Here is a 14,133-nt window from a genome sequence, read left to right as displayed (position 1 = left end):
CCCAGTGCCTGCACCAGTATAGGATCGACCCCAGTGCCTGCACCAGTATAGGATCATCCCCAGTGCCTGCACCAGTATAGGATCGACCCCAGTGCCTGCACCAGTATAGGATCGACCCCAGTGCCTGCACCAGTATAGGATCGACCCCACTGCCTGCACCACTATAGGATCGACCCCAGTGCCTGCACCAGTATAGGATCGACCCCAGTGCCTGCACCAGTATCGGATCGACCCCAGTGCCTGCACCAGTATCGGATCGACCCCAGTCACTGCACCAGTATCGGATCGACCCCAGTGCCTGCACCAGTATCGGATCGACCCCAGTGCCTGCACCAGTATCGGATCGACCCCAGTGCCTGCACCAGTATAGGATCGACCCCAGTGCCTGCACCAGTATCGGATCGACCCCAGTGCCTGCACCAGTATAGGATCAACCCCAGTGCCTGCACCAGTATAGGATCGACCCCAGTGCCTGCACCAGTATAGGATCGACCCCAGTGCCTGCAACAGTATAGGATCGACCCCAGTGCCTGCACCAGTATAGGATCGACCCCAGTGCCTGCACCAGTATAGGAACATCCCCAGTGCCTGCACCAGTATAGGATCATCCCCAGTGCCTGCACCAGTATAGGATCAACCCCACTGCCTGCACCAGTATAGGATCGACCCCAGTGCCTGCACCAGTATAGGATCGACCCCACTGCCTGCACCAGTATAGGATCGACCCCAGTGCCTGCACCAGTATAGGATCATCCCCAGTGCCTGCACCAGTATCGGATCGACCCCAGTGCCTGCACCAGTATCGGATCGACCCCAGTCACTGCACCAGTATCGGATCGACCCCAGTGCCTGCACCAGTATAGGATCGACCCCAGTGCCTGCACCAGTATAGGATCATCCCCAGTGCCTGCACCAGTATAGGATCATCCCCAGTGCCTGCACCAGTATAGGATCGACCCCAGTGCCTGCACCAGTATAGGATCGACCCCACTGCCTGCACCAGTATAGGATCATCCCCAGTGCCTGCACCAGTATAGGATCGACCCCAGTGCCTGCACCAGTATGGGATCGACCCCAGTGCCTGCACCAGTATAGGATCATCCCCAGTGCCTGCACCAGTATAGGATCGACCCCAGTGCCTGCACCAGTATAGGATCATCCCCAGTGCCTGCACCAGTATAGGAACATCCCCAGTGCCTGCACCAGTATAGGTTCATCCCCAGTGCCTGCACCAGTATAGGATCATCCCCAGTGTCTGCACCAGTATAGGATCATCCCCAGTGCCTGCACCAGTATAAAATCATCCCCAGTGACTGCACCAGTATAGGATCATCCCCAGTGCCTGCACCAGTATAGGATCGACCCCAGTGCCTGCACCAGTATTGGATCAACCCCAGTGCCTGCACCAGTATCGGATCATCCCCAGGGCATGCACCAGTATAGGATCGACCCCAGTGCCTGCACCAGTATCGGATCATCCCCAGTGCCTGCACCAGTATAAGATCGACCCCAGTGCCTGCACCAGTATCGGATAATCCCCAGGGCCTGCACCAGTATAGGATCGACCCCAGTGCCTGCACCAGTATCGGATCAACCCCAGTGCCTGCACCAGTATAGGATCGACCCCAGTGCCTGCACCAGTATAGGATCGACCCCAGTGCCTGCACCAGTATAGGAACATCCCCAGTGCCTGCACCAGTATAGGATCATCCCCAGTGACTGCACAAGTATAGGAACATCCCCAGTGCCTGCACCAGTATAGGATCATCCCCAGTGCCTGCACCAGTATAAGATCATCCCCAGTGCCTGCACCAGTATAGGATCGACCCCAGGGCCTGCACCAGTATAGGATCGACCCCAATGCCTGCACCAGTATAGGATCGACCACAGGGCCTGCACCAGTATAGGATCGACCCCAGTGCCTGCACCAGTATAGGATCGACCCCAGGGCCTGCACCAGTATAGGATCGAACCCAGGGCCTGCACCAGTATAGGATCGACCCCAGTGCCTGCACCAGAATAGGATCATCCCCAGTGCCTGCACCAGTATACGATCATCCCCAGTGCCTGCACCAGTAAAGGAACATCCCCAGTGCCTGCACCAGTATAGGATCATCTCCAGTGCCTGCACCAGTATAGGAACATTCCCAGTGCCTGCACCAGTATAGGATCATCCCCAGTGACTGCACCAGTATAGGATCATCCCCAGTGCCTGCACCAGTATAGGATCATCCCCAGTGCCTGCACCAGTATAAGATCATCCCCAGTGCCTGCACCAGTATAAGATCATCCCCAGTGCCTGCACCAGTATAGGATCATCCCCAGTGCCTGCACCAGTTTAGGATCGACCCTAGGGCCTGCACCAGTATAGGATCGACCCCAATGCCTGCACCAGTATAGGATCGACCACAGGGCCTGCACCAGTATAGGATCGACCCCAGTGCCTGCACCAGTATAGGCTCGACCCCAGGGCCTGCACCAGTATAGGATCGAACCCAGGGCCTGCACCAGTATAGGATCGACCCCAGTGCCTGCACCAGAATAGGATCATCCCCAGTGCCTGCACCAGTATACGATCATCCCCAGTGCCTGCACCAGTAAAGGAACATCCCCAGTGCCTGCACCAGTATAGGATCATCTCCAGTGCCTGCACCAGTATAGGAACATTCCCAGTGCCTGCACCAGTATAGGATCATCCCCAGTGCCTGCACCAGTATAGGATCATCCCCAGGGCCTGCACCAGTATAGGATCATCCCCAGTGCCTGCACCAGTATAGGATCATCCCCAGTGCCTGCACCAGTATAGGATCATCCCCAGTGCCTGCACCAGTATAGGATGATCCCCAGTGCCTGCACCAGTATAGGATCGACCCCAGTGCCTGCACCAGTATAGGATCGACCCCAGTGCCTGCACCAGTATAGGATCATCCCCAGTGCCTGCACCAGTATAGGATCATCCCCAGTGCCTGCACCAGTATAGGATCATCCCCAGGGCCTGCACCAGTATAGGATCATCCCCAGTGCCTGCACCAGTATAGGATCGACCCCAGTGCCTGCACCAGTATAGGATCATCCCCAGGGCCTGCACCAGTATAGGATCGACCCCAGTGCCTGCACCAGTATAGGATTGACCCCAGTGCCTGCACCAGTATAGGATCATCCCCAGGGCCTGCACCAGTATAGGAACATCCCCAGTGCCTGCACCAGTATAGGATCGACCCCAGTGCCTGCACCAGTATAGGAACATCCCCAGTGCCTGCACTAGTACATCACCCGGTACCGAGGTCCTTTTTTTGAACTCTGGTCCGGTTTACGGCGTTGTTGTATTCCAGGGCATCGGGGGGGGGGGGGGGTGGGGGGTTAAGCAGTGGAGACGGGTTGGTCCACCCCCAGTCAGAGGAAACCGCTGCCCCTCTATGACGCAGCTCCATTACAATCAATGGAGCCGGATCACACAGGGGCAGGTGCATATTTTACATTCGGAAACGTTGAGCTGCAGTTTCCATTGTTTGGCCCAGTTATCTAGTAACACTAAACTATTCTCCATATTACTGACCCCTCCAGGAACATCAGCCCTATTGTGTCACCAGCAACAGGCATCCTTACCCACCAACCCTTCTCCTATGTCACTATCCTTACCCACCAACCCTTCTCCTATATCACTATCCTTACCCACCAACCCTTCTCCTATGTCACTATCCTTACCCACCAACCCTTCACCTATGTCACTATCCTTACCCACCAACCCTTCTCCTATGTCACTATCCTTACCCACCAACCCTTCTCCTATGTCACTATCCTTACCCACCAACCCTTCTCCTATGTCACTATCCTTACCCACCAACCCTTCTCCTATGTCACTATCCTTACCTACCAACCTTCTCCTATGTCACTATCCTTACCCACCAACCCTTCTCCTATGTTACTATCCTTACCCACCAACCCTTCTCCTATGTCACTATCCTTACCCACCAAACCTTCTCCTATATCACTATCCTTACCCACCAACCCTTCTATATCGCTATCCTTACCTACCAACCCTTCTCCTATGTCACTATCCTTACCTACCAACCCTTCTCCTATGTCACTATCCTTACCCACCAACCCTTCCCCTATGTCACTATCCTTACCTACCAACCCTTCTCCTATGTCACTATCCTTACCTACCAACCCTTCTCCTATATCACTATCCTTACCCACCAACCCTTCTCCTATGTCACTCTCCTTACCTACCAACCCTTCTCCTATGTCACTATCCTTACCTACCAACCCTTCTCCTATATCACTATCCTTACCTACCAAACCTTCTCCTATGTCACTATCCTTACCTACCAAACCTTCTCCTATATCCCTATCCTTACCCACCAACCCTTCTCCTATATCACTATCCTTACCCACCAACCCTTCTCCTGTCACTATCCTTACCTACCAACCCTTCTCCTATGCCACTATCCTTACCTACCAACCCTTCTCCTATGTCACTATCCTTACCCACCAACCCTTCTATGTCACTATCCTTACCTACCAACCCTTCTCCTATGTCACTATCCTTACCTACCAACCCTTCTCCTATATCACTATCCTTACCCACCAACCCTTCTCCTATGTCACTATCCTTACCCACCAACCCTTCTCCTACGTCACTATCCTTACCTACCAACCCTTCTCCTATGTCACTATCCTTACCTACCAACCCTTCTCCTATGTCACTATCCTTACCTACCAACCCTTCTCCTATGTCACTATCCTTACCTACCAACCCTTCTCCTATGTCACTATCCTTACCCACCAACCCTTCTCCTATGTCACTATCCTTACCTACCAACCCTTCTCCTATGTCACTATCCTTACCTACCAACCCTTCTCCTATGTCACTATCCTTACCTACCAACCCTTCTCCTCTGTCACTATCCCTACCTACCAACCCTTCTCCTATGTCACTATCCTTACCTACCAACCCTTCTCCTTTGTCACTATCCTTACCTACCAACCCTTCTCCTATGTCACTATCCTTACCTACCAACCCTTCTCCTATGTCACTATCCTTACCTACCAACCCTTCTCCTATGTCACTATCCTTACCTACCAACCCTTCTCCTATGTCACTATCCTTACCTACCAACCCTTCTCCTATGTCACTATCCTTACCCACCAACCCTTCTATGTCACTATCCTTACCTACCAACCCTTCTTCTATGTCACTATCCTTACCCACCAACCCTTCTCCTGTCACTATCCTTACCTACCAACCCTTCTCCTATGTCACTATCCTTACCCACCAACCCTTCTCCTGTCACTATCCTTACCTGCCAACCCTTCTCCTATGTCACTATCCTTACCTACCAACCCTTCTCCTATGTCACTATACTTACCTACCAACCCTTCTCCTATGTCACTATCCTTACCCACCAACCCTTCTATGTCACTATCCTTACCTACCAACCCTTCTATGTCACTATCCTTACCTACCAACCCTTCTCCTATGTCACTATCCTTATCTACCAACCCTTCTATGTCACTATCCTTACCTACCAACCCTTCTCCTATGTCACTATCCTTACCCACCAACCCTTCTCTTATGTCACTATTCTTACCCACCAACCCTTCTCCTGTCACTATCCTTACCCACCAACCCTTCTCCTGTCACTATCCTTACCCACCAACCCTTCTCCTATGTCACTATCCTTACCCACCAACCCTTCTCCTATGTCACTATCCTTACCTACCAACCCTTCTCCTATGTCACTATCCTTACCCACCAACCCTTCTCCTATGTCACTATCCTTACCTACCAAACCTTCTCCTATGTCACTATCCTTACCTACCAACCCTTCTCCTATGTCACTATCCTCACCCACCAACCCTTCTCCTATGTCATTATCCTTACCTACCAACCCTTCTATGTCACTATCCTTACCTACCAACCCTTCTATGTCACTATCCTTACCCACCAACCCGTCTCCTATATCACTATCCTTACCTACCAACCCTTCTCCTATATCACTATCCTTACCTACCTACCCTTCTCCTATGTCACTATCCTTACCCACCAACCCTTCTCCTATGTCACTATCCTTATCTACCAACCCTTCCTCTATGTCACTATCCTTACCTACCAACCCTTCTCCTATGTCTCTATCCTTACCTACCAACCCTTCTATGTCACTATCCTTACCCACCAACCCTTCTCCCATGTCACTATCCTTACCCACCAACCTTTCTCCTATGTCACTATCCTTACCCACCAACCCTTCTCCTGTCACTATCATTACCCACCAACCCTTCTCCTATGCCACTATCCTTCTCTACCAACCCTTCTCCTGTCACTATCCTTACCCACCAAGCCTTCTCCTATGTCACTATCCTTACCTACCAACCCTTCTCCTATATCACTATCCTTACCTACCAACCCTTCTCCTATGTCACTATCCTTACCTACCAACCCTGCTCCTATGTCACTATTCTTACCTACCAACCCTTCTCCTATGTCACTATCCTTACCCACCAACCCTTCTCCTATGTCCCTATCCTTATCCACAAACCCTTCTCCTATGTCACTATCCTTACCCACCAACCCTTCTCCTTTGTCACTATCCTTACCCACCAACCATTCTCCTATGTCACTATCCTTACCTACCAACCCTTCCTCTATGTCACTATCCTTACCTACCAACCCTTCTTTGTCACTATCCTTACCCACCAACCCTTCTTCTATGTCACTATCCTTACTTACCAACCCTTCTATGTCACTATCCTTATCTACCAACCCTTCCTCTATGTCACTATCCTTACCTACCAACCCTTCTATGTCACTATCCTTACCTACCAACCCTTCTCCTATATCACTATCCTTACCTACCAACCCTTCTCCTACGTCACTATCCTTACCCACCAACCCTTCTCCTATGTCACTATCCTTATCTACCAACCCTTCCTCTATGTCACTATCCTTACCTACCAACCCTTCTCCTATGTCACTATCCTTTCCTACCAACCCTTCTCCTATGTCACTATCCTTATCTACCAACCCTTATATGTCACTATCCTTACCTACCAAACCTTCTCCTATGTCACTATCCTTACCTACCAACCCTTCACCTATGTCACTATCCTTATCTACCAACCCTTCTCCTATGTCACTATCCTTACCTACCAACCCTTCTATGCCACTATCCTTCTCTACCAAACCTTCTCCGGTCACTATCCTTACCTACCAACCCTTCTCCTATGTCACTGTCCTTACCTACCAACCCTTCTCCTATGTCACTATCCTTACCTACCAACCCTTCTCCTATATCACTATCCTTACCCACCAACCCTTCTCCTATGTCACTATCCTTACCCACCAACCCTTCTCCTATATCACTATCCTTACCCACCAACCCTTCTCCTATGTCACTATCCTTACCCACCAACCCTTCTCCTGTCACTATCATTACCCACCAACCCTTCTCCTATGCCACTATCCTTCTCTACCAAGCCTTTTCCTATATCACTATCCTTACCCACCAGGCCTTCTCCTATGTCACTATCCTTACCTACAAACCTTCTCGTATGTCACTATCCTTACCCACCAACCCTTCTCCTATGTCACTATCCTTACCTACCAACCCTTCTCCTATGTCACTATCCTTACCTACCAACCCTTCTCCTATGTCACTATCCTTACCTACAAACCTTCTCCTATGTCACTATCCTTACCTACCAATCCTTCTCCTATGTCACTATCCTTACCCAACAACCCTTCTTCTGTCACTCTCCTTACCCACCAAGCCTTCTCCTATGCCACTATCCTTACCCACAAACCCTTCTCCTATGTCACTATCCTTACCCACCAACCCTTCTCCTGTCACTATCCTTACCCACCAACCCTTCTCCTATGCCACTATCCTTACCCACCAACCCTTCTTCTATGCCACCATCCTTACCCACCAACCCTTCTCCTATGCCACTATCCTTACCCACCAACCCTTCTCTTTTGTCACTATCCTTACCTACCAACCCTTCTCCTATGTCACTATCCGTCTCTACCAACCCTTCTCCTGTCACTTTCCTTACCCACCAACCCTTCTCCTATGTCACTGTCCTTACCTACAAACCCTTCTCCTACGTCACTATCCTTACCTACCAACCCTTCTCCTATGTCACTATCCTTACCTACCAACCGTTCTCCTATGTCACTATCCTTACCTACCAACCCTTCTCCTATGTCACTATCCTTACCTACCAACCCTTCTCAAATATCACTATCCTTACCCACCAACCCTTCTCCTATGTCACTATCCTTACCCACCAACCCTTCTCCTGTCACTATCCTTACCCACCAACCCTTCTCCTGTCACTATCCTTACCCACCAACCCTTCTCCTGTCACTATCCTTACCCATCAACCCTTCTCCTATGCCAGTATCCTTACCCACCAACCCTTCTCCTATGCCACCATCCTTACCCACCAACCCTTCTTCTATGCCACCATCCTTACCCACCAACCCTTCTCCTATGTCACTATCATTACCTACCAACCCTTCTCCTATGTCACTATCCTTACCCACCAACCCTTCTCCTATGTCACTATCCTTATCTACCAATCCTTCTCCTATGTCACTATCCTTACCTACCAACCCTTCTCCTATGTCACTATCCTTACCTACCAAACCTTCTCCTATATCACTATCCTTACCTACCAACCCTTCTCCTATGTCACTATCCTTACCTACCAAACCTTCTCCTGTGTCACTATCCTTACCTACCAACCCTTCTCCTATGTCACTATCCTTACCTACCAACCCTTCTCCTATGTCACTATCCTTACCTACCAACCCTTCTCCTATGTCACTATCCTTACCTACCAACCCTTCTCCTATGTCACTATCCTTACCTACCAACCCTTCTCCTATATCACTATCCTTACCTACCAACCCTTCTCCTATGTCACTATCCTTACCCACCAACCCTTCTCCTGTGTCACTATCCTTACCTACCTATAACCCCTCCTGTCACTATTCCTAACTACCTATAATCCCTCCTGTCAGTACTGAGGAAAGCCAGGGCCCCCTATAACCTCTCCTGTCAGTACTGAGGACAGCCGGGGACTCCTATAACCTCTCCTGTCAGTACTGAGGACAGCCGGGCCTCCTATAACCCCTCCTATCAGTACTGAGGACAGCCGGGGCCTCCTATAACCTCTCCTGTCAGTAATGAGGACAGCTGGGGCCTCCTATAACCCCTCCTGTCAGTACTGAGGACAGCCGGGGCCTCCTATAACCTCTCCTGTCAGTACTGAGGACAGCTGGGGCCTCCTATAACCCCTCCTGTCAGTACTGAGGACAGCCGGGGCCTCCTATAACCCCTCCTGTCAGTACTGAGGACAGCCCGGGGCCTCCTATAACCTCTCCTGTCAGTACTGAGGACAGCCGGGCCTCCTATAACCTCTCCTGTCAGTACTGAGGACAGCCGGGGACTCCTATAACCTTTCCTGTCAGTACTGAGGACAGCCGGAGCCTCCTATAACCTCTCCTGTCAGTACTGAGGACAGCCGGGGCTTCCTATAACCTCTCCTGTCAGTACTGAGGACAGCCAGGGCCCCCTATAACCTCTCCTGTCAGTACTGAGGACAGCCGGGGCCTCCTATAACCTCTCCTGTCAGTACTGAGGACAGCTGGGGCCTCCTATAACCCCTCCTGTCAGTACTGAGGACAGCCGGGCCTCCTATAACCCCTCCTGTCAGTAGTGAGGACAGCCGGGCCTCCTATAACCCCTCCTGTCAGTACTGAGGACAGCCCGGGGCCTTCTATAACCTCTCCTGTCAGTACTGAGGACAGCCGGGGCCTCCTATAACCCCTCCTGTCAGTACTGAGGACAGCCGGGCCTCCTATAACCCCTCCTGTCAGTAGTGAGGACAGCCGGGGCCTCCTATAACCCCTCCTGTCAGTACTGAGGACAGCCCGGGGCCTTCTATAACCTCTCCTGTCAGTACTGAGGACAGCCGGGGCCTCCTATAACCCCTCCTGTCAGCACTGAGGACAGCCGGGGCCTCCTATAACCCCTCCTGTCAGTACTGAGGACAGCCGGGGCCTCCTATAACCCCTCCTGTCAGTACTGAGGACAGCCGGGGCCTCCTATAACCCCTCCTGTCAGTACTGAGGACAGCTGGGGCCTCCTATAACCCCTCCTGTCAGTACTGAGGACAGCCGGTGCCTCCTATAACCTCTCCTGTCAGTACTGAGGACAGCCGGAGCATCCTATAACCCCTCCTGTCAGTACTGAGGGCAGCCGGGGCCTCCTATAACCCCTTCTGTCAGTACTGAGGACAGCCGGGGCCTCCTATAACCCCTTCTGTCAGTACTGAGGACAGCCGGGGCCTCCTATAACCCCTCCTGTCAGTACTGAGGACAGCCGGGGCCTCCTATAACCCCTTCTGTAAGTACTGAGGACAGCCGGGGTCTTCTATAACCCCTCCTGTCAGTACTGAGGACAGCCGGGGCCTCCTATAACCCCTTCTGTCAGTACTGAGGACAGCCGGAGCCTTCTATAACCCCTCCTGTCAGTACTGAGGACAGCCGGGGCCTCCTATAACCCCTCCTGTCAGTACTGAGGACAGCCGGGGCCTCCTATAACCCCTCCTGTCAGTACTGAGGACAGCCGGGGCCTTCTATAACCTCTCCTGTCAGTACTGAGGACAGCCAGGGCCTCCTATAACCCCTCCTGTCAGTACTGAGGACAGCCCGGGCCTCCTATAACCCCTCCTGTCAGTACTGAGGACAGCCGGGGCCTCCTATAACCTCTCCTGTCAGTACTGAGGACAGCCGGGGCCTCCTATAACCTCTCCTGTCAGTAGAGGACAGCCGGGGCCTCCTATAACCTCTCCTGTCAGTACTGAGGACAGCCGGGGCCTCCTATAACCTCTCCTGTCAGTACTGAGGACAGCTGGGGCCTCCTATAACCTCTCCTGTCAGTACTGAGGACAGCTGGGCCTCCTATAACCCCTCCTGTCAGTACTGAGGACAGCTGGGGCCTCCTATAAACTCTCCTGTCAGTACTGAGGACAGCCGGGGCCTCCTATAACCCCTCCTGTCAGTAGTGAGGACAGCCGGGGCCTCCTATAACCCCTCCTGTCAGTACTGAGGACAGCCGGGGCCTCCTATAACCTCTCCTGTCAGTACTGAGGACAGCCGGGGCCTCCTATAACCTCTCTTGTCAGTACTGAGGACAGCTGGGGCCTCCTATAACCTCTCCTGTCAGTACTGAGGACAGCTGGGGCCTCCTATAACCTCTCCTGTCAGTACTGAGGGCAGCCGGGGCCTCCTATAACCCTTCCTGTCAGTACTGAGGACAGCCGGGGCCTCCTATAACCTCTCCTGTCAGTACTGAGGACAGCCGGGGCCTCCTATAACCCCTCCTGTCAGTACTGAGGACAGCCGGGGCCTCCTATAACCTCTCCTGTCAGTACTGAGGACAGCCGGGGCCTCCTATAACCTCTCCTGTCAGTACTGAGGACAGCCCGGGCCTCCTATAACCCCTCCTGTCAGTAGTGAGGACAGCCGGGGGCCTCCTATAACCTCTCCTGTCAGTACTGAGGACAGCCGGGGCCTCCTATAACCCCTCCTGTCAGTACTGAGGGCAGCCGGGGCCTCCTATAACCTCTCCTGTCAGTACTGAGGACAGCCCGGGCCTCTTATAACCCCTCCTGTCAGTATTGAGGACAGCCGGGGCCTCCTATAACCTCTCCTGTCAGTAGTGAGGACAGCCGGGGCCTCCTATAACCCCTCCTGTCAGTACCGAGGACAGCCGTTGCTCCTATAACCCCTACTGTCAGCAGTGAGGACAGCCGGGGCCTCCTATAACCTCTCCTGTCAGTACTGAGGGCAGCCGGGGCCTCCTATAACCTCTCCTGTCAGTACTGAGGACAGCCAGGGCCTCTTATAACCCCTCCTGTCAGTACTGAGGACAGCCGGGGCCTCCTATAACCTCTCCTGTCAGTACTGAGGACAGCCGGGGCCTCCTATAACCCCTCCTGTCAGTACCGAGGACAGCCGTTGCTCCTATAACCCCTACTGTCAGCAGTGAGGACAGCCGGGGCCTCCTATAACCTCTCCTGTCAGTACTGAGGACAGCCGGGGCCTCCTATAACCTCTCCTGTCAGTACTGAGGACAGCCGGGCCTCCTATAACCCTTCCTGTCAGTACTGAGGACAGCCGGGCCTCCTATAACCCCTCCTGTCAGTACTGAGGACAGCCGGGGCCTCCTATAACCCCTCCTGTCAGTACTGAGGACAGCCCGGGCCTCCTATAACCCCTCCTGTCAGTACTGAGGACAGCCGGGGCCTCCTATAACCCCTCCTGTCAGTACTGGGGACAGCCGGGGCCTCCTATAACCTCTCCTGTCAGTACTGAGGACAGCCGGGGCCTCCTATAACCTCTCTTGTCAGTACTGAGGACAGCTGGGGCCTCCTATAACCCCTCCTGTCAGTACTGAGGACAGCCGGGGCCTCCTATAACCCCTCCTGTCAGTACTGAGGACAGCCGGGCCTCCTATAACCTCTCCTGTCAGTACTGAGGACAGCCGGGCCTCCTATAACCTCTCCTGTCAGTACTGAGGACAGCCGGGGCCTCCTATAACCTCTCCTGTCAGTACTGAGGACAGCTGTGGCCTCCTATAACCCCTTCTGTCAGTACTGAGGACAGCCGGGGCCTCCTATAACCTCTCCTGTCAGTACTGAGGACAGCCGGGGCCTCCTATAACCCCTCCTGTCAGTACTGAGGACAGCCGGGGCCTCCCATAACCTCTCCTGTCAGTACTGAGGACAGCCGGGGCCTCCTATAACCTCTCCTGTCAGTACTGAGGACAGCCCGGGCCTCCTATAACCCCTCCTGTCAGTAGTGAGGACAGCCGGGGCCTCCTATAACCCCTCCTGTCAGTAGTGAGGACAGCCGGGGCCTCCTATAACCCCTCCTGTCAGTACTGAGGACAGCTGGGGCCTCCTATAACCTCTCCTGTCAGTAGTGAGGACAGCCGGTGCCTCCTATAACCCCTCCTGTCAGTAGTGAGGACAGCCGGTGCCTCCTATAACCCCTCCTCTCAGTACTGAGGACAGCCGGGGCCTCCTATAACCCCTCCTGTCAGTACAGAGGACAGCCGGGGCCTCCTATAACCCCTCCTGTCAGTACTGAGGACAGCCGGGGCCTCCTATAACCTCTCCTGTCAGTACTGAGGACAGCCGGGCCTCCTATAACCCTTCCTGTCAGTACTGAGGACAGCCGGGCCTCCTATAACCCTTCCTGTCAGTACTGAGGACAGCCGGGCCTCCTATAACCCCTCCTGTCAGTACTGAGGACAGCCGGGCCTCCTATAACCCCTCCTGTCAGTACTGAGGACAGCCGGGCCTCCTATAACCCCTCCTGTCAGTACTGAGGACAGACGGGGCCTCCTATAACCCCTCCTGTCAGTACTGAGGACAGCTGGGGCCTCCTATAACCCCTCCTGTCAGTACTGAGGACAGCCGGGGCCTCCTATAACCCCTCCTGTCAGTACTGAGGACAGCCGGGCCTCCTATAACCCCTCCTGTCAGTACTGAGGACAGCTGGGGCCTCCTATAACCCCTCCTGTCAGTACTGAGGACAGACGGGGCCTCCTATAACCCCTCCTGTCAGTACTGAGGACAGCCGGGCCTCCTATAACCTCTCCTGTCAGTACTGAGGACAGCGGGGCCTCCTATAACCCCTCCTGTCAGTACTGAGGACAGCCGGGGCCTCCTATAACCTCTCCTGTCAGTACTGAGGACAGTTGGGCCTCCTATAACCTCTCCTGTCAGTACTGAGGACAGCCGGGGCCTCCTATAACCTCTCCTGTCAGTACTGAGGACAGCCGGGGCCTCCTATAACCCCTCCTGTCAGTACTGAGGACAGCCGGGCCTCCTATAACCCCTCCTGTCAGTACTGAGGACAGCCGGGGCCTCCTATAACCTCTCCTGTCAGTACTGAGGACAGCCGGGGCCTCCTATAACCCCTCCTGTCAGTACTGAGGACAGCCGGGGCCTCCTATAACCTCTCCTGTCAGTACTGAGGACAGCCGGGGCCTCCTATAACCTCTCCTGTCAGTACTGAGGAGAGCCGGGCCTCCTATAACCTCTCCTGTC

Source organism: Dendropsophus ebraccatus, chromosome 10, assembly GCF_027789765.1.
Source record: "Dendropsophus ebraccatus isolate aDenEbr1 chromosome 10, aDenEbr1.pat, whole genome shotgun sequence".
NCBI lineage: Eukaryota > Metazoa > Chordata > Amphibia > Anura > Hylidae > Dendropsophus > Dendropsophus ebraccatus.
The sequence above is the reverse complement of the archived record's forward strand: the minus strand, read 5'-3'. Positions refer to the sequence as shown.